This window comes from Poecilia latipinna, unplaced genomic scaffold (genome assembly GCF_001443285.1).
Source record: "Poecilia latipinna isolate Pla-1442-1.1 unplaced genomic scaffold, P_latipinna-1.0 Scaffold668, whole genome shotgun sequence".
In the NCBI taxonomy this organism is placed as follows: domain Eukaryota; kingdom Metazoa; phylum Chordata; class Actinopteri; order Cyprinodontiformes; family Poeciliidae; genus Poecilia; species Poecilia latipinna.
The window spans coordinates 149,124-175,875 of NW_015113284.1; the positions used below are offsets into that span (position 1 = coordinate 149,124).

Here is a 26,752-nt window from a genome sequence, read left to right on the forward strand (position 1 = left end):
TTATCACAATATTCTAATTTTATGACCAGCACCTGTATATTATTTTCTTTTACTTCTAAAGAGTGATGTATGTTTTATTGTGTTTTTGGCCCATATGGTGTTGGGATGGTTCTTTGGACCTTGACTGTCTTTTTCCCCCAACTCATTTTCAAATCCTTTAGTCGTTTTTTTAAGTGCCTCTTTCTAATGGTTGTTGGGAAAGAAACACAGGGTACACCATGGATAGACTGCCAGTTTATAAGATGGCAACACAGGACACACATGCACCCACATACTCATCCCTAAAGGCAATTAGAGAGACCATTTAACCTAATAGTCATGCTTTTTGACTTTGAAAGAAAGCCAGACTACCTTGAGTACTGAAGGAGAAGTGCATGCAAGCTCGATACAGACCAGGATTCAAAACTGGGGTCTTCTTGATCAAAGGCAGCAGTGCAATTTCATCTGATTCCTTTGGCAGTTTATCGTCTTTAGTTTTTTGACTTTTTATTTAGGTAAATCTATGATAAAATACCAAATCTAACAGGATAGAAGTTAGAGTTAGTAAACATTATTTTTACTACCTTTCTGATTATCTGATTACTTTGTCGCACGCATGTAAGAAAAATACGTACATGCCACATACCCCCTGACTGTCATAAACCTTATCACCATGGCGACCCAACGCCTTCTGGCATCTTCTATAGCAGAGGCACATTTTCCAACACCCCAAAATGACCAGTCGCCACAGATTTGGCCTCGCTTCTGGATATTTTATTTTGCAACCAAGTGTATAAATAGAGAAAATAAATATGTTTAGTCTGATACTACTTTTGACTACAGAAACAAGCCTGTTTTTTTTTTTTTTTTTGTAACAATTCTCCACTGAACATGCAAATCCCTTTTGCAATTTAATTTATTCAGAGAAATTGGATCTCCTTTTAGGATTGTGTGGGTGTGCACCAACTGAGCTCAACTGACATCCACTTGTCATGATAGATTTTGTTGGTCACCTGCTGAGTTATTCATTTAGTTTGGTTAATCCATGTGTTCTTAATCCTTGATGGGGAGTTGAGACACGGGCAAAGGAATAAGCTGCTATATTTCATGTGGATGCTTTGGTTGAAGTTGTTTTTAGTGGAGGATGTGCTTACTGTAGTCATATCTTAAAGTGTTATTTTCTTTGTGCATCTGTTTCCAAGCTGTATCTTCGCAGTTTATCTCTCTGTTGGCAGCTTCTGCACTCACTGTTCTCCCTGGAAGTCCCTTTGCATTTAGTTTATACATTTCTCCTGTATTTATTCGTCTTCTGTTTTCCATACTTCTTCCAACATTTACTCAGCATTCTTAGTTTGTGCCTTGAACATTTGTTACACGTTGTACACAGTTTGTTCTTTCTACCTTTTGAGAACCTTGCTGAAGGGTGTGTAAGCCTTTGCCTGCTTGCTGTATTTATGTTTGGCAACTACGACTTTTTTGTTCTCGTATCAACTTTCACATTAGAATCTGCACCTTGTTTTCATTGCAGTCTGTCTCCTGTGGCCCCACGCTGAATCCTAACACTTCTCATGTAAAAAAAATTCACCTGTGTAAGGTACAGTTTTTTTTTCCTTCAGTTTTCCTGTCTTGAAGCATTTGTGACTTTAACAATCCTATATTTAACCCCAACTAAGGGATAGCTAAAAAACACAAAAAGATAAATGGACAATATTTTTGGAGCAAATTTTTTTCAGAAGCAAACCAACCAATGGAGTTGCTGCAGCATGACATCAAGCACCTGCTCCTCTATCAGTGTGCCTCTGATTGGCAGAAGAGCCCCATTGCTGTCCTGAATTAGAGCGTGAAACTCATGGAAAGTCTGAAAGGAGAATGTTGACAATCGAAATGCTTGCAAGTTCTTGTCAATTGGAGACATTTTTAATCAGAAGTTAGCCAATCATTTTCTACACTTCTAAAGGAAAGTGTACCAACTACCAACTACTAAGTTGGTAGAGAGCTTTTCAGTTTAGGTGCAACTGTGGGAGCTCTTGGATCTCAAGTGCTTATATCATTTGGTTCATTTTAACGTTAACGAGTAAGCCGTGATTTGAAGAAGTGTTTTTCCCTCACAGATTTGGTCTACTTTTTTTTATTCAGTCAGTATCTTTTGATAGCCTGAGTAAATCAAAGTTTTCCAATGATTTTTTAATTTTATTTAGGTAGAAAATCTTTTTAATCCAACTTGACCCTATGTATAAAGAGTAACAAATTATTAAAACACGGAGTTTCTGCTCATACAATTTTAGGAAGTTCAATTTCACTACTTTGTGTTTTCTACCTACCAGGGCTGTGTGCATGCACATATATTTAAAAAATAAGCAAAGATAGTCCAATTTAATAAACTAGAGTATGTGTCCCAATGAGGCTCGTCAGTTAGATTAAAAGTACATTTTAATAACAACCTTCAAAAGGTATTAAAGGTTTGAACAACCTTTAATTCCCTTAAGCAGGTATTAAATATACTTGTCATTAAGCCCACATAAATGGAAAGGCATCATAATTACCATAAACAAAGGTTAGAACACATCAGTCTGTGTATTTAATCTATATAATGTACTTCACTTAGTGAATTGAGTTTCTGAAATAAAGTAAAATAGTCACATAATAATATCCAGCATACAATAATAATATCCAGGATACAATAATATGAAATCAGAATATTGTAGTTAAAGTCAAGTATCCAACATAGACATTAGTTGTTGAAATGAAACGTTTTTTTTCTTCTGATCACATTTATGGTCCTTGGAATATTTTCTTTAACAAAAGTACTTCTTAAAATCAGTCTTTGAAAATCATCAAAGCAGCACATCTTGTTTTGGTAGAAAATTTTTACTAAAATGTAACATCTAAATAATAACATGGATCTTTTATATGGCTTAATCATTTCAGTTATTGCTGTAGGTCCCTAATGAAACACTAAAAGCACTGCTTAAGTACAATTGTCATATTTTTATGTTATTTATGTCTGGAAAGAACTTTTATAGTAATTAGACAATATAAAATTCATACCTTGTCTGACTGTACTTTGTATATAGTTAACTAAGCAATATTCTCACTGGTTTTGCTCTAAAGGAAAGTGTGTAAGTATATGTCCTTCATGTTTGTAAATCTATTAAGTCATAATTTGTCTTGAGTTAAGCTGCATCAGAAGACTATAAAAAGTTATGATATGACATATTAACGGCCTGTAATTTTAATTTTGGCATGGAAAGTTTTTATCAATCTGGTTGCTTGTTAGTCACATTTATTGATTTAATCAGTTGCAAGAAGAAAAATCTGACTTATTAATATTAGTTGTATTTAATTAGATTCTGTTTTTAGTGTTGGGCTTGTTAAAACTCCAGATATCCCGTTCACTATGAAGATATCATTCGAAAACATCCATTTAGGACATGAGAGCGTACTGTTTCTTTAATTCTGAGGAGTTCTATGCATCAGAGGCTAAGTTGTCTTGCACTGAGGAACTGAATCATTTACTCTCCTAACACGCTCACAGCTGCCTGAAGATAAGGCTTTGTCTTGTGTCTTAAGTAGATATTTGACGCGAGGATGGGTGTTTTCTGCGCCTCAGAGGAGAGCGCAGTAAAACGAGTGCAGTAAAAATTGCCAAGGTTGATTAAGGACAGATAAGGATTCACAAATGTATTATAATTAAGCAAACTGCCCCAGCCTCTCAAGCTGTTTTTCAGTCTACTTCCATTTACTAACAAGAAGTCACAAAGCTTAGGAAAGCATGGAATAATAAATAAACACAGGTCATCTACCTATACAGAAACATGAGAATTTAATACATATACTTTCATTAACATATTTACAAATTCACCGTAAGTGTTAAAGCAGCATATTTCCATTGTTAAAAGTAAATACAATATATTTTAGAAATCCAAAAGGACAACAAAATGTTATAGGACTCATATTAAGTATTTGAGTTCTTAATATAAACTTTAAAGATGAAGCCAGAAAACATTTCTCTTAGCTTATTAAAACTAAGCATGTCTGGTACATGTATAAATAGCAATAAGTAATTAATTTCACAAATTAAACATCAGTTTTCCTCTTGTCCAAATGAGCGTTGCATAGATTATAGCAGTGTTTTTCAATGGAGAATTAAGCTTTTTCACACAGTCTTCTGTTCTATATAAATTTGACAACATATGGTAAGGCAGCAGTACTTGTCACATTTCATGAGTGTGGCTCATTGAGCAGTGATGCTTTTACACCAGCCTGCATTTGGAGCTTTATGGCACTGCTGTACTGGCCCGTGGCTACCGGTTCCATCCAAACAGAGGTTCAGTGGGCTGAGTTTTAACATTTGTTCATTGCTTCCATCAACATATCGTTGTTGAGCTTTTAGGTTTGCCACGTATCCAGGAAAGTCAAGGTATTCAACAAAATTATCCATTTAACTGTCTCTACAGAAGGATGGTAGCACATTGAGCTTTAGTTGGTACATGAGAGTTGTTTTTACGGGGTAAGGCTTTTTATAAAAATAAACAAAAAAAGAGTCATCTTTGGTTTCATTATTTAATCCAACAAGTTTAAAGCACCAGTAGAAATAATAATAATGAGTTATAAAATTGTACTCCTACAACTTTTGGCTACTCCACCCACCTCTGTTTGACAAGGCTACAGCAGTAGCTTCAGCAGTAGCCTTGTCAAACATTTTACTTTTAATGTTGTAACATTTGACAATTAGGATCAGCACTTTGATGTAATGAAAGTGAGTACTTTGTCCACCACCAGCATAGAAAAGCAAAGGAATGTTGAAAACCAGAAAACCGATGCTCAGGGGCTAAGGCAGCCAGAAAGGTTTAACATCCAACGGTGGTGATGGTTTTGCATCTGACAGTGGCCACAGTGGTAGGAGTTCATCCCGTAAACTGTTGCCTTTTCAAGGTGGCTTTGTCTGTTTCAGTCAGTGTCCTTGGGCAAGACACGTCACTCACCTTGCCTGGTAGTGGCGGTCACAGTAAGACTGACCACATCGAGAGATTGCTAACAGAGACGCTGCAGAGAGACCTGACAGACAGATTGGAACTCTGCCTTTTGATGCTGAGTTGCACAATGCCAGCTTTGTGGGATGGTATCATGCATTTCTCTGCTGGTTACATCAAATTTTCCTGAAATGTAATGGACAAGCTGGGACATTAAGTATGATTTGCAGGAAGAACTTACTTCCTTGATAGATGATTGTTTAACTCCAGTCCCCCAGGACTGGTGGCCTGCAGATTTCAGATATGTCCTTGTGGAGACAGCTGGTTCTATTGGGTGTATTACCTCCTCAGCATGTTGCCTGGCTTTGCAGAGGCATGCGATTGATCCATTCAGTTGATTCAGGTGTGTTGAAACAATTGAACATCTACAACATGCAGGGCGCCGGTCCTTGAACACTGACTTTGAACACCACTGTTTCAGTGTAATTAAATCTATCGACTGCATACACATTGCTGTACAAGCAGCACTCCACAGTGAAATAGCTTAACAAGAAGCATTAACATTTAGAATTTATGTGACTTGCAAATGCAACTAACCCACATTGTGGCAAGGTGGTCAAGTTTAATGCTTGTATCATTCATTCTAATGAACTGTATTGTTGGGAATAGACTTTGATTGTTGACACAGCGCCACGGATTGTTTCACTGTGAATATAGTCCCTTAATTGTACTAATATTAATCCCTCTAATAGGCATACTCACCCCCAGATATCATCCTGTCTTGACATCATCAGTACAGATCGGTAGTTCAGTGAATGATTATTTTGCTGGTTAAACAGCAGTTTCAGAACCCTCTGAGTTCCTAAAAGTCTCTGTTTTTTACAGATGGCAGGTGAATGAAACACTCAAAGTTTGAGATGCCCCCTACACACTTTTACTGCTGAGCTTTCGCATAGCATGTGGAATACATAAAAGTATTGAATAACATTACTGGATGAGTTTATGATCTTCCCTATATAATACAACTTGTTCTTAAGCACCTAATTAAGGAACAACCTCTACTCTTTGCCCATTGACTTCCTCTTCGTCTAGTACTTAGACGTGATCTTGAAATTTAGAGTAAGGAGAACCACACGTGTAGGGCATTTCTAAATCTACTTGAATATTTAAAAGGAGAGATTTCAAGGGAAGTGTTCTGGTGCGCTCAATTTCACCTTGATCTGGATATAAAAGGAAATGTGCCTGGATTCAGAAGAAAGCGCAGTTTCATACATCTAGAGTTCTTTGTGCAGAAGCCGATTTCTCGGTTTAACTGTGTATCCCATCTTTCAGAAGGAAATCCCCACTAAATGTACATGAAGCCACTGGTGAGTTGGACAGAAACATTCTAGCTCATGCAGACCAAAAGACATAGACTTTACTCAGTCCTTAGAAAAATGAAGTCCAACACTGTAATTGTAGTGTGCATGAACGTAAAGGCTGTGTGGATACAGGTCTGTTTTAACTGTAAACCCATCTCGTGACAACACAACTATTCTCTGAGAGGAGTGTGTCTGAAATTCAGCTCTTCAGTGTGGTGGGCTTGGTGATTAATACTGGGGTAGTGGAGGAGAGCTGGGAAATGAGTAATTGAGCTCAAGACCTCATCAGCAATGTTGTGATGAAAACGAAGAACGGTACAGGAGTTCCGGTGGAGTGATGATGCTGTGTGTATCTGCGGTACTCGAGAGAACTCAGCAACATACAGTACTAACAAGAAACAGGGGGGACAAACCACTGTGCCAGAGTAATTGCATGCCTTGGTTGGTCTGGCTGCGAGTGTGGTTTTTGTCTAGTTATGTGTTACAACTCTCTTTCTCTCTCCCTCCTCCTCTCTTCCTCTGATTTTGCAGGATTTAAACTGAACTCCATGAGGCATCTAAACGTCTCCTCCTCATCAATGTGCAAATCATCTAACCTTGCCAGGCAAAAAAACAAACAAAAAAAACAAACAAAAAAAAACAACTGGTTTACAGTTTGGCTTTGATAAAGTTTAATATACCCTTGCCTGAGGAGAATGACATTGTGCTTTATTTACTTTTATCTTGTTTTGTTCTACTGCTTCCTCAAGTCATACATAGTTAGGAAGACCAATCTAAAAGGCAGAAGTTGCAGTTTAAAGCTGGGGACACGCTACACAATATTTTGCCCAGTACTAGCCATGAAACCTAGAAGGAAAAATGTCTGCATCATTCTGCACTAGTTGGGGACAGTTGGGAAGATAAGATGGCAGAACAACCTGTGACTGTAAGAGGGAGTAAAGACACACGTTGTCTACAAGTGTCTGAGGGGAACAGACCTGGCCCCACCTCAGTCACACTCGGTTAAACATGATTTTTTTTTTTTTTTGTCAAACTTGGACACATTCATATAGTTTGAAATGACAATCGACCCAAAAGTCATCATGTTACATGTAGCCAATGAAAAAGTGAGAGGACACTTCACCTAAAAATTGATTAATTTTCTTATTTTTACCTGAAAATACATTAATAAAGACATAATCATTACTACCTAAATACAACATAAGAACACATTGCTATACAATCATCATATGGTAATTTTATATTATCTATTGATTCTTTGCCACTGATGAAATTTATTGAAATTGAAAATATTTTCTTTAATCAGGAATTGCTATTTGATTAAAATGTAATTAATCACGGTGAATTAATCACAAAGCCTCCAATAATTTGATTGTTTTAAGCACATCTCACCAATAATCAAAACATTTTAACTTTTGAACGTACAGTTAAAAATAGATTAAATTAAAAATATTTCAGTTATTTATAAAATATAAACAAGTCCTTTTGTCTGTGTTTTAACTGGAGTTTAACCCAATTTGATTTTAAAGAATTCAGTTTTTATGGAAAGAATATTTGACACAAGCAATATGCAGGCTGTCACATATTCTTCATCTAGTCAATCAAGTCTAATCATTATAGTGCTGTATGTTAAGGAAAAAATGATATGTTCAAAATCAACACCTAATGTTGATTTTGAACTAAACCTACTAAGAACAGGAAAAATTAATTTCCATCTCTTTTATTTTGCTGGGAGAATAAAAAAATAATCTGGTCAGAATTTATAGAATATCATCTATTAGTGCTGCCAACCGGTGGGTTTGTTTACCTATTAAAGCGGAATCCCACAATCAGAGTTTCTCGCATTTATTTGGTTTGCCAAATCCTGTAGTGTGTGAACCCTAGGCAGCTGCATATGTCAAGTATGTGATCTCTGGTCCTCCAGTCGTGAAAGAGAAACTTGTTGAAACCCGTCTGCTTGGGTGAACTCTAAGTACTTTTTAAAAACCTGTGAAAGTTGAGCAGTATGTCTTCATCTCAAAAAGAAGCATGAAAACACACATTTCAGATGAAATGCAATTAGAACTCAGCATGTGAAGTGCCGAATCGCGCTCCAGGGAATAGTCACTCCGCTGCATCTGGCTGATTAAAAATAATTTTTCATAAACTACATGATCACCTTTGTACTCTGCCCCAGACATTGATCATCAATGGGTGTAATAAACACTCAGTGGAGTATCGGATGATACGTGGTTGATGTTTGTGATGAAAAAGGTGATCCCCCACGTTGTCGTGAACGTATTACCTTCAATTGCCATTACACATGAATGGCCATAATTACTACGTAAATTGCAATGAGTAGATTTTCTATTCATTAAAAATGAGCATAAATTTGTTCTCAATCAACTTCTTAACATGACTTCTGAATAATATGGCTTTATCAGACAGAAGTGTGTCTTGAACACAATTTCTAAACTCAATGTTATTATATCCACCCATATTATTTAAAAAGCATGTTCATTTAGTAAATGAATGAATAAACAGGTAAATAGCATGGATAGTAATAGTGTAATTTTTACTTTAATTTCCAAATACATAAAATAAAATAAAATAAAATATAAAAAACAAAAAAAAAAAAAATCCATCAAAAATACAAGTGTTTATGCCATCCTTTACAATGAAGTTTAGTCATCTAAATATCGTCCGACTGATTTCAGTACAACTAAACGTATATTTTTGTTTATATTTAATTACACTGGTAACAAAGACATTTAAATATTAAGAATGCACTTTTATGCATTGTACTTTGGTTTGAGTTATTTAAAACAACTAGAGGTCTGTTTACTTCTACCATGTGGTTCTTGTACCAAACTGAGCTATGATAACGCTTCCCTTTGTTTTGCTTGAAATGTTGTATACCTAAGACCTACGATACATAAGACGGTTTGTTAAAACATGTTTCTGTATCCAAAAAGCAACGGATTTCTTAGACAACAAATTCTAATTAGGCTGTGCCCCTTTTCTCTTTTACAAAAGCAAAAAGTAGTGTCACACTTGCCCGCCAAGCATCTGCGTTTACCTGAAGCAAAACAGTAAGTCAATATAATATCTTGGCATGTGGAGCAAAAACAAGGGAATAAGCTCACTTTCCATCTCTGATTCAGGTACAAAATTGACAGGCGGCCCATGACAAGATGACCTAGATGAGTTTATCTATAATAATCAGACCCTACAGAGAAGCTGAAGAATGAAATGCGACTGAAACGAACACCTGCAAGGATGATGAAAGATGGGTAACAGGGTGTGCTCTCGGTGTCAAAGGAGAATTCAGCTTAGTATTAGGAGCACAGAATCTTGATTGGCAGGTTTCACAATCTACCGATATCAGATGAGAATGAACCAGAGAGAAAAGCCTCTTCTGCCACAAAAAAAAAAAAAATCTTGTTTTAAATTAAACAGCAAGCTGAGCTAATAGAACGGCAATGATGAATGAGGCAACATCTGTATGTCCTTAAACCAACATAGCCTGTGATGATTTGTAACATCACTTGTTACAGCCAGTCTCTTGTAAAATCAAGAGACTAGCTGGGACCATACCAGAAAGCTTACCATCCATCATCAGTGTCTTGATTATTACTGGTCAGGGTTGCCTGTTTATAACGAGGTCCGAAACAAGAGAAACGTTCATACAAGCCCCTCAGACCTAACAGATATGCAAAATCCTCCAGTTCAGCCAATCAGGCTTGTTTTTATTAATTGTGCACTGCAAAAATACAAAATTGTACAAAATCATTTTGGTAAGATTTATAAATATAAATATCTTCGCACACCTGAAACAAGATAAAGCTAACATACAAGTAACTTTTCAAGATAGAGGGGCTTGTTTTAAATCAATCCATTAATATTGAGGAAAAATACTAGTTACATTTTCAGTTTGTTTCAGTTATAAAAAACATTTTCCCCCATGTTAAGCGTGACATAATCTGGCAATGTAACTAGTACTGTTTCATCAATAATAAGACCCACGATTCTGTATCTTGCTGAATAATTACTTGCAAGTCAGTTTTGCAGTGTCGGAACAAACTGGAGTACCTGAACAAACTCTACTAAATCAAAGGGAGAGCTTGCAAACTAAGGAAAAAAAAAAAAAAAAAAAAAAAATTCCCCAAGGGGCTATGTTTAAATCAACAGCAATACTTTTACATATGACATTTTTAGATATGAGTGTTCATTTTCACAATTTAGCTTTGTAAACAAATATGTTTCTCTAACTCTAATTTGCTGGGTTTTGGTACGCATGTGAAATATGATAAATTGTGTCGGCACATTCCCAGACATTTCACTCTTTAGGGAAGGATAAAAAGCTCAAAATTTAAATTAAAACCGAATGCAATAGTTTGCTCATGTCTGTCAAGGTTTACCAGATGTGCTCATTGTCGTGTTTCTCCTTAGGCCAAAAAATAAAATAAAACCTAAATGAAAATTGAGGCTGATGGGATTATTCAGATTCAGAGTGACACGCTACATTTGCTCTGCGCCACTATGTGACAGGACTAACCTTATTCTGTGTGTTTTTTTTTTTTTTCTCTCTCTCTCCTTTGGTCAGTCTTAATGAAGCAGACACACCGAAGAGGATGAATTCTTCTGTCCAGATGTTATGTCTCGAATAGGATGGCTTTAAGCGCCTATAAAATGGATCCCATTACTGCAGGGTTCTGGGTGAAGCCTATGGAATTATGTGTAATTGTGTAACCCACATTTTGCTGGCATGGAGGCTCTGACAGAGGCGTGTCATCTGCTCTAAGCCGCTTTTTTTCAGTCATGATGTTGAAATGAGATCTGGTTTTAGCTGACAAAATGCTGAAACTAATATAACATACAAGGGTAGAAAAAAAAAGAATCATCCCTTAGAAAAATATCATATCTCCTTTGGTGTTTCAGCTGACATTTTGCGTTAAAGGGTGCCTACATAAGCAGCCATCAAGATTTGAGAAATGGAAGTTGTTCCCTTCTCTCACAACACCGACTAATGTCAGAATATGTAGAGTTAAGTAACATGTAGGCTTATATGTGTGGAATAATTTCAAAGCGAAGACCTTATCAGATAAAAAAAGCAGGCTCATTGTTACAACTTTAGAAATTCCCCTGGCGTCCCCCTGCTCCTCTCCCTGACCCCATAATCAGCAGCATCCTTGGCTGTGAGGTCTAATGCCTCATAAATGTTTTACAGCCAGATATGATTATGCTGCAACATCTGGCTATTCAATGTCAACCTTAACTCCGCCACTGAAAAAGTCTGAGAAATATGGGCTCTCTTTCACTCAGACTATGTCTCAAAATAGAAATTATATATATATTAAAAAAAAATAAACAACAACAACACAAATATATATATATATATATATATATATATATATATATATATATATATATATATATATATATATATATATATATATATATATATATATATATATATAATAAAAACTTGCCCTGTGGAGCATGTTGGCTTGCATACAGTAGCTTGAATCCCGGTCCTTGTGCAAGGAGTCTCCATGTTCTTCCTGTGAATGCATAAGTTCTCTCCAGGTACTCCCGCTGTTAATCCAGCTGTCTATCTTGTCCTGTGGTGTTATCAAAAAGTGGCTAATTTAAACCTGTAAGTAGCCGATGCTACCCAGCATATTTAGCCTATGTTTACTGCTTCAACTGGGGACATGTATGTATTTATGCTGTATTTTTGTTTTCTAGTTAAACGTTTACACAATAAAGATATCTGTAATTGTGGAAAGAGCTGTAAACGGGCTGCTAGCAAGTTGCTAGCATTTAAATAACAATTAACATATCATGGCCTTCCTAAAATAATGGAGGGAAGCTAGTTTGCTATGTGAATTAGCCTTATTTTGCATAAATTTTGACGGAAATTAGTATTTTTTTTGGAAGTTAATATTTCTTGTATGGACTTAATCTAAATTCTGATTATTTTGACAACTCTATTGACCACACAGGCCACCCTTCGCTCCGTACATGCATCACTGAGTCTTGACTGCCCATGAGCAAACATTTTGTCTGTTTATCACTGCTTTTTCCTTCGTCTGCTGCAGATTAGGAAAAGCTCACCTTAGCTGCAGTTTTCCAAATGTTCTGACTCAGCTGTTCAGCCATCACAATTTTGACTGTGGCCAAACTCACTCATATCTTTCAGTTGCCCATTTCTGCCGTTTCTGACACAACAGCTATGATGACAAAATGATCACTTGCTGCCTTATGTATCCCAACCCCTAACGGATGCCATGAAGAAGAGATAAACAGCGTTATCTGTTGGTGGTGTTAATGTTATGCCTGACTGGCGTATGCAGCAGCATGAAAGCATCATTTTTCAACATGAAAGACAAAGAGGAGACATGGTAACTTTGCTGATAAACACAAAGTGTTTTGAGATTTTTTAACCTGCAAACAACAAATTAAGGAAGAATGAGCTCAAGAGTGTTACGTGTCTGTCTGTCTGTGTATATGCGATGGTGGGGGGTCTGAAATTACTGCGGATAGAAGCAAATCTCTCGGCTTTGATCTTTGCAACCATCAAAGAGATCCGTCCTCCAAAAGTCAGACGCCGGGCTGCATGCGGCGGCTCATTTCATAAGCCTTTAGAGAACGTTCAACAAGCCTCTCCACATTTCTCCATCGGTGCCTGCCCAGAAACACACTCATGCTGACCACTTTACAGATAGTCAACTGCTAGCATGTCGCTAGGACATTGGTGATTGCAAAGAAAACATTGTGCTGCTTTATTAGGGATATTGTTTTTGTTTTCATACGGTACTTTAAATTGACCTATTTTATTATCGTCTTTCTTAATAATTCTAATCTAATTTGAAAAGCACAGTGTGATTTTATTAGGAATGCAAGTAACCATTACTTAGTCGTGTTTTTAATTATTTAATATTCATATTGGAACAAAACCGACAAAGAACTTTGCAAAACAAAAAAAGTAATTATAGAATAAAGTGCATACTCATTGGTTTTTATTATTTGACCATGCAAAAATAAGTGCTCTTTTTTTAAAATCTTGATTTGAATCAGTGTCTGTAGTGTTTCTATCTTATACAGGCTAAAAAAGCTTTCTGTGTTGTATTTGTATTTCTCATTCATGTCAATATAGCTGTATTATCTTGAGATAGACCAATTAATATGCAGGATTTTTTTTACAGCATTTGTTTTAAATATTAGCTTTTAGACGTATAGGATGCATCGTATCCTCATTATTATGAATACATCTCTGAAGAGACAAGTCTGAGTCTGTTCAAGTCTTAAACAGACACTTATAGCAAATCAATGCATGGACGTACCATAACTTTCTTCAGCTGAATAGAAACAAAACTGAACTTATTCTCTTTGGACCAAAAGAGGAACGAAATAGTCAGCAAACAGCTTCAGCTATTATAACTAGAAACTAGTGATCAGTCCTGGATTCTGGGTGCAGTGATGGATTCCGACATGAACCTTCAAAGACGCATAAAGACAATTACAAAGTCGGCTTTCTATCATCTGAAGAACATTTCTAGGATGATAGGGCTAATGTCCTGACAAGATCTTGAGAAACTCATCCACGCGTTTATCTTTAGTCGAACTGATTACTGCGAAAGCGTCTTCAAAGGTCCCCATAAAAATTCAGACTGCTGCAGTTGGTCCAGAACCTTTCTACTTGCATTCTAACTAAAACTGGGAAAATAGAGCACATCACCTCTGTTCTACAGTCCTTATACTGACTTCCTGTAGCTCATGGAATACACTTTTGTTAGTTTAGAAATCACAGAAGGGCTTTGCACCAAAATATCTTAAAGACCTGTTGTCATTGTATCAACCTTCCAGGCCTCTCGGGTCTTCTGGGTCAAGTCTGCTTTGCATCCCCAAAGTCAGAACCAAACATGGAGAAGCAGCATTCAGATTTAGTAATCGTACTAAATCTGAACGCTTCTGCAGATTGGAATTTGTTCCTCCAATCTGGAACAAACTTCTGCAAAAATGCTGAAACACTGAGGTCGTTTAAATTGAGGTTAAAACCCCCTTTGTTTAGAGCTGCCGTTTCTTAATAAGTTTGTTGATTGTGGAAGATTGATTATTTGTAGTCTGGATTGCAACTTTCCTTTATTTTCTCTTTATTTTGCTGCTCAAAATTTTTTGGCCAGTAATTAACGGGTCAAATACTAAAATATTAAAAAAATATTTTTTCTCTACTCCATAAATGCATCAAAGCTAATATTTTCCTTCTTTTTAAATTATCAACCTATGACATGTACTTTAATGCACTTATTTTTTTTTAGTTTAGTTGCATTTGTATTAGTTGAATTTAGTATTTACAGATGATTAAGATAAACATTTTTGTTTTATTCTCTGAACTACTGACAACCTTTATGAATTCTAAGTCATTCTGAGTTTTTACAAATGATCATAACAGAAATTATTTGTTTCCATACATTTTGAAACAAGAAAATAAGCTATCATTAAAAATAAGAAGTGCATAAGGCTATTCGTAAAGAATAGTTCAAATATCCATATTTGATGGAGTGAACCTGATTTTTCAATTGCTCCATGTATACACGTTGTTGTAGGGTTCAGAAATCTGAATAATAAGACAACTTATCAAGTTGTGTTTTTATTTAAGACAGACTGACGTAGAATGTCTGTCATTTATATGGAATGATTTAGATGTATGTTTTTATGTGTATATTGGGATAATCTTCATTTTCTGTTAGGCTCAGAGCTTCTGTCACATATGGCTTAGCGCACAACACAATCTTAGTCTTTTGTGTATTACAGCCCTGGAAATATCAATTCAGTCAGCAGGTCAGACCTAAAAGGAAACTGTATTGGTATTATTCAGAACAATTCTGATATTTCTTTTTTTTTTTTTTTTTTTTTTTTGCCTGTCCCTAAAAGACAAAAAAAAATAATTCCTCGTTGACCTATCAGTGATCTCTTTTTTGCCCTGGTATTTTTTATCATACAGGCATTTTTTTCATATGTGTATCTTGCCAAATTAACTCTGCTGTTAATTTGTATATTTTGCATATATTTTACCAAGGGAAACTTGCATGCTAACCAGATTCCCTAATTGTTGCTTGTGATGGTAAACTTAACAGGCTCCCTAACCACGTGAAACAACAGTCCATACGGTGTTTAGATGTTGTGACTGGGAACCGTGTGACCTTTAAATCTTATGCTCTTGAGGTTGTGTCTGGTGTTAAACGCCTAATTTTAAAGAGGCAACGGGAAATTGATATTTTTCTGCCATGTTTCAGCCTTTATGCACTTCTTGTTTAACTAAATTGCAGACATTTATGCCAGTTGCTGAAATGTTGACAGCAAGAACGGCACCTTTTCAGCTCAATAGCAATTTGTCGTTTAAGAACTTCAAGTTCAAAACTTCAGCTGCATAGCCCATCTGCATTTACAGCCAGTGACTCAGCTTGTGTTTGTGAGACTTATTCAAATTTTGTTTTGCAACTTTCCCAAGGTATTGGCTGCAGCCTGCTGGCAATACTAACACGGTGTGAACTGTAGACAGTGATTGCTTTTTTTCTTCCACAACCGAGGAGACAACTAAGTGAAGAGACATTTAAAATTGATCTGCGTGCTAAGTAATGGAAATTCAATCCACTCCAGGATTCAGCTGGTTACTTGAATACTTTACGTGCGCTCTAAAATGCATACTAATTTTATTACTTGGACAGTTTTGATATTCGTCGTCATTCCCTTTTTCCATAACTCCTTTCTGGGATAGTTATTGTTTTGATCATGAAGGTAAGACTTGATAGTTTTACACAGCCGTGGCTCAAACTCTTTGACATTTCAGCAGCCAAAATGTAACAGCTTTGCTTGCCTTTGTCAGTTTGTGCGTAATAAAATTTAATGCAGTGTTACTTCTCGGGACATAGCCCGTCTCTCAGAGGTGTCGGTACATCGCATTTTCTCCCATTTCATAAACACAATATTTATTGTACCTTTTGTCGGGTGCTAAAGATGTCTACAGCTGAATGCTCTTTAGTCTACATGGATGCAGTGCCTGATCAACCTGCTATAAGTGTGGCATAAGGATGCACCTAATATGAAACAAAGAGCAGAAACGTCACCTTAATCTTGCAGTCTCTTCTGATGCCTCTTCCCACTCTGTCATTAAAAAATAATCAGCCTCAAGCAATGCTGATTGCCGTCTCTGCACTCGAGTACAGCGCCGCCAAGGGCAAACTCAGTTCATGCCCATCTATCGCATCTATTTCCCAGTTAAAATACCTCACAAGTATCTCTCAGTAACGACTAAATCATTTGTAAAGAAATATAAATAAATGTAAATTCAATTACCCCCTCTATGTTTTTGAAGGCATTCATGCGACGTAGGGTGTGCACACATGGGAATTTGTTGTTCAGGAGACATTGATTAATTATGCCACACACAATTAGCCCATCAAATCGAGTGTGTCCTCCTCTCCTGTGGAAAGGTGATGTCAGAACGCTATGGGGCATTAAGCAGTAATGCTCTTTGTTTCCCTCGCGGAGCAGCAGAGAGGAAGAGGAGTGCAGAGGCTGGCATTTTTTTTTTTTTCTGAATAGGGAATTATGGAGCCTACAGGGCCAGAGGAAGGCTAGCGGATCCTTTTAGACCAATGTCAATACCGATAGCCATCACTGTTTGCACTCCGTCTGCCTAGATGTCTGCAGCTTCGTGATGATTGAGAGAAGATATGACAGTGAGACAAATTGGAAGAATCGAAGCTCTCTAACAGGGAGCATGGCAAGTATTTTATACACTTCATCAAGCCGCTATCATCGTCTGTGTCTTACTTTTTATATAGCTCATGTCAGCTCTAAATGCCAGTAATCTATTTCTCTATTTTTCTGTTCCTCGTTGACACAAAGTAGTTCCACTATTGCCTTGCAAATGTACCATCATCATCCAGCAGCAATTTTAAAGATAACGTTTGATATCTTGGAGGAGCTATCAACAAAGAATCATTGACTTTGTGCTGCTTTCACTTCAAAAAGAGAGCAGAGCTGAACCTGAAGGGTAGCGGCGGTTTCTGATACCATTATGTTTGGCAGCAGTTATAGGTGTTTTCCTAAGACTTATCATTGTATTGGTTGCTGCACCAGTTAAGCTAGCGATTCTTCATTGATTTTTAAAAAGTTATATCCTCAAATAAAATCCAAAAGTCATTACTACTCATCCACCAGTAGACCCGCACTGTATGATTGTAAATCTGGAATTTGTAGCCAGAGATATCGACGATAAGCTGAATATAATGGCCGTATCTGTGTTAAACTATCGAAGTGCTGCAGTCACCGTGACAGATTGTTAAAAGTAAGTTTAGATCTAAAGTCACAGTGGCTCTTTTGCTTGTAAGTTTTTAACGAGTTCAGTAATGATCCGCTGCTGGGATTCATTAGATTTTAAACCTCAAAATTTTATTTATTTATTTATTTTTTACTTCAAATGACCACTGTAAGCAACTTTGCCATATTTATGTGTTATGTACCAATGAGGAGACCATAAAAGAGCATTATAAAAAAATCTAATAAACTTCTCAGGGAGCTCATAACAAAATGAATAAATAGCTGTAGAGTTTTTAGGGTTTTGCAACAGCAGATGTTTGGTTATTAATTTAAAAAAATGCAGTAACATAACGATTGCGTAAAAAAGGCTTAAAATAAATTGCATCTTTTTAAAAAGAGTCTCCATTAGCTAACACATTACGTCCCAGTCACTTTGAAAGTCATTGTTTAGTTCATCAGGCTGAATCTTGTAAAAGCTTTTCAATGAGAAAGCCTTGCTTTGAGACAAAGTGACAAAATGGAAGACAAATCACCAATCTGCACACATTGGTTCTCTAGGCGATCAAAGTATAGGAAACCACAGAACCTATTGTGAGTTAAAAAAAAATAAAATAAAGTTAAGGGTAAGCTGTTTTTCAACCTTCTTTCCATGGATCAATTTAAGGAAAAAATCCAAATGAGTGATGTGTAAAACAACCCCCCCGCCCCATCTTTTTTATTGTGTACTTAAAACCTTGAAAGTGCACACACAGTATGCAGTGGTAAAAATATATTTAGAAGGAACTTCAATCATTCAAATTGTTTTTTGCTAGAAAAAAAAAAATGGCACTGATTTAAGAAAGCCGAGATGTAGGCTGAACCTTTAGCCCCATTACTCCTCGCCGCTTTCTTGCGGGGAAACTATTGATTCACCCTCTAATGTGAAACACGGACCTACACCTTTCTGTGTGGTCAAAGATAATGGCTTGATGAAGTGTATATAATACTTGCCAGGCTCCCTGTTTTTAAAGAGCTGTGATCAAAAGTTCATGTGCATGTGCAGAAGGATCCCGCGTGTGCGAGCGGGTAATCTTTACAATGGTATTAAATTACATGCTCAGATGAACGCTGGATTTTATGGTCACTCTGTGTGTGGTGCTTTCTCTTGTGCAGATGGCTTGGAGGGATAAGGTCTGCTCTGGTGTCAGGGGGGAATAGTTACTTCATGTGATAAATGCTAGTCCCTTGCCATTATCATGCTAGCTCTTTTCAGGATAGAGCGATAAGTCCCTGAGTCTAATGCATGCACACACATGCCTCCTCAGATTTGCAACCCCTGTTTTATAGAACATGCTACCAAAACACTAATAGACCTTCCTGGATCATTTTAACTACCGGTGGTATTTGTTGCTGTAAAATATACTACAACACCACAATCTGATTCCTCCGGGGAGCGCTATTGATTCTTAAGGGGATATGTAGACCTGAAGCTGTCTTTATGCGCACGGCGTGTTGACAGGAGTAGATGTATGATCATATTTAATGAGATTTTTAAGCAAAAATAGTCACTTTTTGTTTTATTAATGAGATGCTGCACATATCAGTAATAAAGCTTAGGGTCTGAAATGGTTATTTACTTCTGCAGTCTCCACCGCAAAGACAGTGAAAGATGCGCCAGTTAGTGAGTGTACGGTGGGCTGAAGTGGCGCTGTTTTAATCCTCAGCATGTGCCCACAGTCAAGTTCCTCTTCTCCTCCAATCACAGAGAACTCTGCTCCTTAGTATTAATGCCAGCACCTAGAACACATCATTATTTAATACCAGCTGCATTGCACTTTGAGCTTTGCTTGATATGTGGGGATGTAAAACAGGCTGCCCATAACCCTTCTAAACACGTGGAAGAAATTAAAAAGAAAAGCTTTAAGTATTTTTTTTTTGTGTGTTTCAGTCATTAAATTTAGTAGTTGTTGAAAATGAAACAAACAAATACACAGCACTTTGGAAAAGTGTGCATACTATTTTAACATTTTTTCATTTTGTCATGTCATAGCCACTAACTTCAGGGTATTTTATTAGGATTTTATGCGATACACCAACAGGGAGTAAAAAGGGCAAGGTTCTCAATTGCATTCAGCTCCGAACTTTGACTGGACTGACCTAACACATGAATATTCTTTAATCTTAACCTTTCCTTTAATGCTCCATCTTATCCATTTAAACCTTGCTCTGTAGTTAAAATACTACATTTTCTGTTATCGATCTGATACCAAGTAAATACATTCAAGTATCACCGATATTGATACCGATACCGATACCTTTTATTTGAGTTTGATGTAGCATCAAACTTCCGACTCTTCAGTGTTTTAGGGGAATTTGTATCTATAAAATACTTTAATAAACAACATATATTTTAAGGTAGATTTAAGAAACTGCAATACAAAAATAACATTTCAAAAAGAATCTGAAATACTTCATAAAGTGTTGATCTCACCGATTCTGATACCGACTTGGTATCAATATTATTGATATTTTGGAACAGTCCACCTGCCTTTTCTCTACTGTGTGATTTGTTGTTGGTTTTCTACCCCAAACAGAGTTCAGCCCTTTGTGTGTACATGCCTGGTAGTAAACCTTTTGCTAATTTTCAACAAATGCCTGATTTAGTTAAGAGCACAACCAGTAGCGGTGCTATCAACAGATTTCCCCACCTGAGTTTAGGGCCTCTGTAAATTAATTGTCTTCTGGTTGTTCTAGATTCTACTTAGAAGTATCACAATAAATATAGCTTTACACATTGGAAGACATGGACATTTTCCTACATTATACTGGCCTTTCTCTGTCTCTCTCTGTGTGACTGCACATACTTTCACTTACCCCGATCTTCTTCCCTACATAGCAGGGAACAAGTGTGTCACTCTGAGACCAAGGCATCGCACTATGGGAAATCTTGGATCCCTCTCAAATCATCCGTTGCAGAGACGGGGAGACAGAGGTCAGTAAATTCGCAGTTGCTGTTTTTTTTTTAAATCTGTCCTCCACTTACCTACAACCATCTGCCCCCATGGCCCAGCCCACTTAAACAAACTAAAAGCCTGCAGGAGAAGAAGAGGGCCAGCAGTTGTCTGGGTCAAAATGTGGATTCTTGTTCTGGTTCATCAATGGTCCTCAGCTCTCAATGCAACCTGTGATACCAACCTGAGGGTCGGCCAGCCACTGATTTATACTGTGAAACAAATTTACAGTACAATTTTGACTCCTTTGCATTATCTAAGACAAAATGGGCTTTGTGCAATAATACACAAAACGGAGAAATCAAAATATCTTGGGTTGTTTCTGTGGTTCAGAAAGTGGTACTTTCAGAATCTAATACATGATTATATAACATGTGTGCAGTTATCTAACCATGTAACTGCATACATGTGGATGAAGTATTAATCGTGTGTCCTCAATGTGAATGATTGTTGTCTTTACGTCATTGACAATTTCCTAGCACACCCTCTAGGTGAGGCCAACGGAACAATAAATGTAGAAGCGCGTGTGCAACAGCCTTGAAATTGGTGATGGGCTGGGCTCGTTCATTTCAATGAAGCATCAGAAGATTTATTTATTTATTTTTCCATATGCAGCCTTTACACGTGGAACTCCACGAGGTTTACATATCCTGCAGTTTCTTTAGAAGAGAGAAAAGAAAAATCCTAAGCCGTTAAATATTATTTAAAGCTCTACAGTGTTTATTAAAGCCATTGTATTGCATTCACTATTATGTATGTCAACTGCGTCAATGATTCAGGATTTTCAAGTGCTTGATAAGTCTGTGTTTTATTTCAGAAGATCACATGAGGACTCGCTGTATATTTTGGCTATAAAACTTGCAATCTGTTGGACTTTTTTTTTTTCCGGTTTGGCAAGAAGGTCATTAGTCATGATGATGCATGTAAAATACAAAATTTATTAATCTTCCTCTTGAGCCCCAAATCGTCTCTGGATAAGGACTGCAGAGGGATTCTTAACATGCTGTCCCGATGATGCAGGTTTGAAGAAAACATCTGGGTATTTTCAATAATTGTCAACCTGTGGGACCGTTACGTTTTAATGGCCTTATTTCAATGAACAGAAGGAGAACCGCAACAAGTCTAAAGGTACCAGTTAACACATATCATTAAAAAACTGGGAGAGAAATATGTTTTTTTTTTTTTTTTGCTTTAAAATATGAGAACTAGGATCAGTTTTAGGCACAAGAGGAAGGATTAAAAATGTATTATTCTACAGAGTTGTCATAAAAGAAGCTAAGCTGAAAGTTGATTGCCTACCTATGAGTTTAAATCTTCATGGTACAGTTGAAACCAGATATTTGCATAGACTATAAAAAGACACCCTTTTACACTAAGTGACTAACAGAGTAATATTACATCATGCTACTGGATTACTAAAATTATTTCTATTTGCAAATTATGTTGGTAATGAGTCAGAAAATGATAGAGATTTTCTTATCCAAGAATTCTTCAGGATTTAAGTTGGATCTACAATGTTTCTTCCTTAAGCTTTTCACAATAGTTTGATGGAATTTTGTTCCTTTTTCCTTAACCTCCTGACTACCAGTAGTTCATTTTTGTCCTCTGTAGAGGACATTTCTAAACTTGAAAATCTCCCACACCCTGCATTCTACTGAATTAATTCATTTTGGTATCTGGAGAGGACATTTAGGGCTTTTCAGTGATACCACATGTGAAGGGTTGGGACTTTTGTACGTACCTTTTTCTAATTCATAAAAATGGTATTCAACAGTAATAACACATTTTATGGGAAGAGACAAACCTTTCAAACCTTCCAATGGCATTCATGTCAACACTTTTTTAATGGTCATTCCAAACATACTGAGTCAAACCAGTTTGTCATTAACTTGATGGAGATGAAGCTGTGGCCAAGCTTTTTCTCTCTTTCTGATATTTTCAGATTATGCTGCCACATCCATATTTGACAGTGGGAATGATCCCCTCAACATCCTTTTTCTTCCATATTGGAATGATGACCAAATACTACCACAGAAATTGTCTACAAAATAATTGTCCTTTTACTGGAATTCAGCTATAAAATGTAATATTGCCTTTCATTTTGCTTTTACATTATTGACTTCTCTGATTGGCTCTTCAGACTCTCAGTAAAGGACTTAACGATTGATTATCGAGATCCTCAGTTCACTTCCTGTTTACCTGGATTATTGAAATTTTTCCAGGATGTCACACATGATTTTAGGAGTTCCTTAAAACACACCTGCTATCTCCACATACCTCAAATATTGTAAATTAATCCATCAGAACTTAACTTAGCCATGTCACCATCAAATGTTTTGTTTATCCTTACAATGTAATGCAAATATCCTTTATTATGCCACAATGACAACATTTCTTTGCAAAAGCAGCAAATGGACAGGGAATCAAAGCAGGTAAACTCACACAAAGATAGAATATAAAATATATCAAATCAGAATAAAGAATAAAAATACTCAAAACTAAGGGCAAAATTTCAATTTCCTGACCTCGTATGGGGGGAAAAAAGTTTAGTTTCACTTATGGTCAGACAGTGACGGTGAAGAATTGTTGAGCCTTTTCAAACACTGCATAGAAATATCTGGCTTCAAAGGCTTATTTTCATCTGACACAGCAGGAATATCTTGGTGGGCTACCCGATGCTATTCTGCACATTAGCTCTGCTGCAAAACAATACAACACAATCAAACTGCCGTCTTTACCATGAAGGCACGACTTGGGATCCCGAAATCAGTTTTTTTTGTTGTTTTTTTTTTCCCCTTTCTTTATGCTGCATCCAGGCTTCCACAAAATGTGTGCTGATAATCAGACATGGGGCCACCACAGTGGGGCACTTGAAGAGCGTACGATGCAAGATGGAGACCTTGAAGAGGAGTAAATAGCTACTGAAGTATTGCCTCCTTGTGTGGTGCTGTAGCTCAGGTGCTGGCTGCAGTTAGCGATGCACTAAACAAAGGGTGAAATGAGTGTGTGTGTGTGTGTGGCGTCGAGCTGCCATGAAAGGCAGATGGATTTATTTCTTTGTTTACCCTGGCTCTCTGCCAGAATAGTCCTGACTGTAATTTCATTACCAGTCCTTAGTACATCTGTTTATTTAGTGACATCGGGACTGGAGTTTACTCAGTGTGCAAGTGTTAGACGCTGGCTCTAACTGTGATTTTTAATAAGATGCACACTCAGTTCCTGTTCTAATTAGCATCACGCAGAAGCCCAACCACTGCACATTTGAGCTGACACTGCCTATATAATTTAAGATTACAGGTTTTAATAAAACAGCCTCTTCATGCTTCGTTTAAACTGATCACCAGCTGCTGGGTCAATTGAATATTTGGGAATTTAATTAAGCTTCAGTTTGGATCACAATCTTTCTACAAAGTCGGGGGCTTGTAGTTTAAGCATCAGTAGGAGATATCAAAGAAGGGAAAGGATGATGTTCCAAGCATGAATTTTGAGATGTAAGCTCTATAATGCACTGGAATGGAAAGGTCTGGAGTGGCTTATCTATTTGATCTCTGAATCCTTTTGTTCGACTCCACAGAGTTGGACTGCTATTATCCTGCTTGTCCGTATTATGCTGCAGATTCCAGCGCAACCCTCTAAGGTATGCAGCATTTCGGCATGGCTTTTCCCCCTGGACTGCTCTCCTCATTATTGCCAGCATGTAATACAATAGTTACTATTGACTTCTTGGGATGCTGTCGTCATACTGAATTGACTGTGTTGCTTTGGTCTTAAAGTAGGTTAATTTCACTCAGTGGTACACGAGTAAATATTGTATGAAGCTCCTGAGCCGTGAAATATGAGAATGTTGCTGCCCTCTGTATGCATCTCCATATGTTAACTCATGTTTATTGTGTGTACAGTAGAGCCCGTCCATCGGGTCGGGATGCTTGACATTGTGTAATGGAAGAAAGTGCCAGATGTTCAACCAGTGAAGTAGTCCACACAATGTCAGATTATTCATGAATCGTTCTGTTTTCTGCTACATTGAAATCAAAACACAGTGGCATAAAAGAATATCCTACAGAAATGTTTCACTCCAGGAAACAGGCTTCTAAGGCCTCATCCACACATAGCTGGATATCTATGAAACTGGAAAGTTTTTTATTGCGATTTGGTCTTTCATCCACACGTAAACTCCATCTAATATCACTAAAAACAATTAATAAAAACCTCAAGCAAAGTGTAGGTTTGAGAATTTTCCCTATTGGCGTTTGTACATAGGAAAGAGGCTCCTGTGCACATTACAGTCTGTGACAAATAATGTGTCACATGTGACTTTTGCTATTGTTTGGCCGTGCAGTGGAGGAAAAACGACAGGTGATGATTTTTACGTTGGTTCAGATGCTTTTTGCCTGATTTACCAGCCAAACTGTTGCAATACATTGAATTGCAAAGAAGAAACAATGCTTGGAGGTCAGCTGTTTTACACCAACTACTCCTACCAATATGGAGGCATAATGCCGTTTCCACGTCCACACATGGCACGATTCCCAAATGACATCGTCTCGTGTTTTATTAATTTTATATTCTAACATGGCATTTAAAAGTAGTTTAACCTATTTGTCTGTCCACACAAATGAATCTCCTGTCACCAGATTCCTAACAGGAAGTAGTGGTTATTTTTGATGGATTTTGATTGGCGGACATAAGGTTTAGCTTTGCTCTACACTGTCCTCTATGGGTTTGTTTATATGACCAAACAGATGAATCAGTTATCTACTTTAAAAAAATTTAGGGTAATTTTTGGGTGTCTTTGCATTTTAAATAGAAAATGATACTTGTCTGTTCAGAGATACAGAATACACACAGCATTCATGAAATTAACTGTCTTAAGAACTTCGACTTGGTGTTGGAAATCAATTAAACCTGGTGTCTTTAAAGCCATGGCTGTTTCTCTCTCTCTCTCTCTCTCTCTCTCTCTCTCTCTCTCTCTCTCTCTCTCTCTCTCTCTCTCTATATATATATATATATATATATATATATATATATATATATATATATATATATATTTATTTATTTATTTTTTATTGTATTTCTTAAACCAGTCTGCTGTCTTTAAAGTTTTGACTGGTTTGCCTTAACATCACAACTATGTGCAAATCTTATAGATTTTTAATGCGAAACTTAAAAAAAAAAAAAGATAATTTTGATAATTAATCTTTGTAATTTTTCCAACAATATTTTAAAAGAGCAATTAATATCTTCTGTTAAGATGTTAGTTGTCAGATGCCCTAATCTTTATGTGTGTAGGTGTTGCTATGGACTAAAATCAAGTAATAAGTGCTTCTGTTGTTTTCCCATATGAGTTCTGGTAAAATTAATTGTGATGGTGTTAAAATTTTAATGAACTGATATTTTAATATTTGAGTCTTTATAGTTGATTTGGACTGTACTTTTAAGTAATTTGCTTTGTGCTATCAGGCTTCTATTTATTTGTAATTTTATTGTCTGGTTCAACTTATTGTCAGAATCGGCTCCCGTCAGTACAGGCGCTCCCCTCAGACACACAAATACACACACGGATGAAGATAAAGCCTCTCTGATTTACTGCTTTGTACACTTTGTGCTGACACTGGAAATCACACTATGCATCACAGCACCTGATGAATAGGCCCGGTGAGAAGTTATAGTTGGGTTGTAACCCCATGATATATGCAGGATACAAAGCTGCATGAAGGCTGCTTATGCATAAAGTAGTATATCTGGAGCAGTGGAAAAACTTTACTGTCTGGGGGGCTTAGCTAATAGCAAACATGCAGTCGGCACCTCCAGGGCCTGGATGTCAGAAAAGGTGAGTCCTACCTGTGGAAATGTAACTTCCCTTCTTAAAATAGCTGAATTTTTACTCATGTTCAGATTCTTTATAGTGATGTTTAATGTCTTTAGACTTGTTTAATGCAAAACAAGCAAAATAAAGTTGTTGTTTTCATCTGAGAAATCCTCAACTTCAGAGTCATTCTAGAAAACTTTACCTCAAGCTATGCCAATATTATTTATTTATTTATTTATTTATTTTGTGGAGCTTTTATGTTGCTGAGCCATTTTCTGAAACTGGTGCCTGGTTATGCTAAGATTTGGAAACTGTCGAACCGTTTTGGTA

General features: G+C 36.8%; 1 long non-coding RNA gene across 1 annotated transcript in view; it reads left to right on the forward strand.

Moving 5' to 3' along the window:
* Positions 1 to 25,332, forward strand: part of LOC106954645 (uncharacterized) — a 49,984-nt gene extending 24,652 nt beyond the window's left edge. The window contains exons 4-5 of the long non-coding RNA XR_001426394.1: positions 20,499 to 20,594; positions 23,430 to 25,332. This is a non-coding gene — a long non-coding RNA (uncharacterized LOC106954645). The remainder of the gene's footprint in view (positions 1 to 20,498; positions 20,595 to 23,429) is intronic.
* Positions 25,333 to 26,752: the final 1,420 nt, after the last annotated feature.